The sequence below is a fragment of the Sitophilus oryzae genome, unplaced genomic scaffold (genome assembly GCF_002938485.1).
Source record: "Sitophilus oryzae breed Bouriz unplaced genomic scaffold, Soryzae_2.0 scaffold_1059_pilon_pilon, whole genome shotgun sequence".
Lineage (NCBI taxonomy): Eukaryota > Metazoa > Arthropoda > Insecta > Coleoptera > Curculionidae > Sitophilus > Sitophilus oryzae.
In genome coordinates, this window is record NW_022145681.1 from 2,840,121 (window position 1) to 2,842,247 (window position 2,127).

Consider the following 2,127-nt stretch of genomic DNA (forward strand, 5'->3'; position numbering starts at 1 on the left):
GTTTGATGTGGCCATTCCTGCCACATCTATAGCAACTTATGTCCTGGGATCTTCCGATGTGCCGATGTTCTCTGGATGGTGAATGGAATCGCATTTGGATGCGACAATACCGTTTGATGTGGCCATTCCTGCCGCATCCATAGCACCTCATGTCCTGGAATCTTCTTTGGTTCTCTGTCTGGGTGTTGTTGACTTACTTGTTTATTAGTAGCTCACATAGTTTGTCGAATTTTCTACACATCTCCTCCAAACTTCTGTGGGTACTCTCGGGCTGTTCCTCTACCGTTACCGATCTTATCTTCGGTCTAGGGATGGCGCTAAAAGCAGCTTCGATTTCCAGCGCCCTGACCAGTGCTTCGCTGCTGGTAGAAAATCAGGATATTTGCAGCGCCCTCTGCGCCTGATAAAGCACTGAGCAGCGAGTTCCTCCCTAAATCCTTCCGGTGCTTCAGGATACGCTAGGTGTACCAGCCGACTAAGTCTGCTTCAAATTCCTGCAGACTCTCTCCGGACCTCTGCAGGCGTGTCTTGATCTGGGCCTGGTAAAGTTGGCGTCGATGTTGGTCGCCATATCTTCTGTCCAGTGCAGCGACCAAAGTTTGGTATTCCTGCTGTTGGGCTGCAGGAATAGTTTGCAACAGTTCCAGGGCAGGGCCACGCAGCGCGATGACAAGTGCCGCTGCTTTCTCCTGGTCAGTCCATCCGTTGGCAGCGGCGGCTGCTTCAAACTGACGGTGGTACATTGTCCATGTCGTTTGTCCATCGTAGGTCGGGGCCTTAAGGTTCGCTGTTCCTTGAACGCCAGGTGTCTTTACTTGTACCTTGGTCTTCTGTAGGTCCATCTCCAATCTTTCTATCTTCTGCTGAAGGCGCTCCTCCAGATCTTCTACAGCTTCTTGGAAGTGGTTCTGTTGTTCCTGGCAACGTACTTCCAACATTGATTGTTGCTTTTTTTCCATTTTTTCGAAACTTTTCTTGATACGGTCCTGCTCTTCAAGTTTTTCTTCTTGTCGACGCACTTCAAAACCTTGTAAAATTTTCTCGATCCGGTCCTGTTCCTCTTGTCTTTCTTTTTGATGACGCGCCTCTAAGCCTTCCAGAATTTTCTCAAGCCGGTCCTGTTCTTCTTGTTTATCTTTCTGGCGACGCACTTCTAGATTTTCTACAATTTTCTCCAACCGTTCTTGTCTAATTTCTTGATTCTCCATAAGCATTTTCTGTAGTTGGTCTTGTTCTTCTTGACGTCGTAGTTTTTCCTCTTCTTTTTCTCTACGGAGTCTTTCTTGTTCTTCTGCCTTCTCTCTTCTCATATTCTCCATAAAATCGCCCAATAACTTGCTTACTTCCTCCATTTTCTTCGCTTGTTCTCTTGTACCAACCATAAAAATACTCTAATTGGGTCTAAAAATCTTCCAATCCACTTAATTTCTTCTTAAAATCCTCTTGAATCGCACTTCCGACACCAATTGTTACGGATTCCGTGGGTCCACTATTTAATCTCACGATAAAATACTTAACGAATTTATTTTCTCACTTTATACACAATTACTAACTTATAACACACAACAAACTAAGATTCCTTCACCAAATTGTCCGATTTTCAATTTCCACGCGGTATATTCAAATTTCAAAAACTGTCTCAGTTGTCGATGGCTCCGGCTTATATACTCTATTGACTGCTTCTCGAAATTTCCCCAATTCTCGGAAAGCGTACTTCTTCATACCAGACAATTCTATTGTCTGATTCCCTTACTTCTCGACTTGACTAAAAGATGGCGCCTGAAAAAGTCTTTTAATTTCTGGCGGATACGTTGCGGTTGTGCAGGCAACCAGTAATACATTTTCTGGCGGATAGGCCATTTTTCTTGACAATACTTATTTCCATTTTGTTATTTTTCTAGCATTGTCAAATTTGTTACTTTCTATTTTATTTTGGTTTTTAAATTTTTAAACAATATAGGGTTGGGTATTTTTTTAATAAACAATTAAGAAGACATTTACATACACATTCATTAAAATAAATATTTTAATTAACATACAAAATACAAAACATTATACATAAAATTTATTTTTATATTTTCTCTATCAGTTAAAGATGTTTTTTTTTTACTTTTTACTAAAATTAGT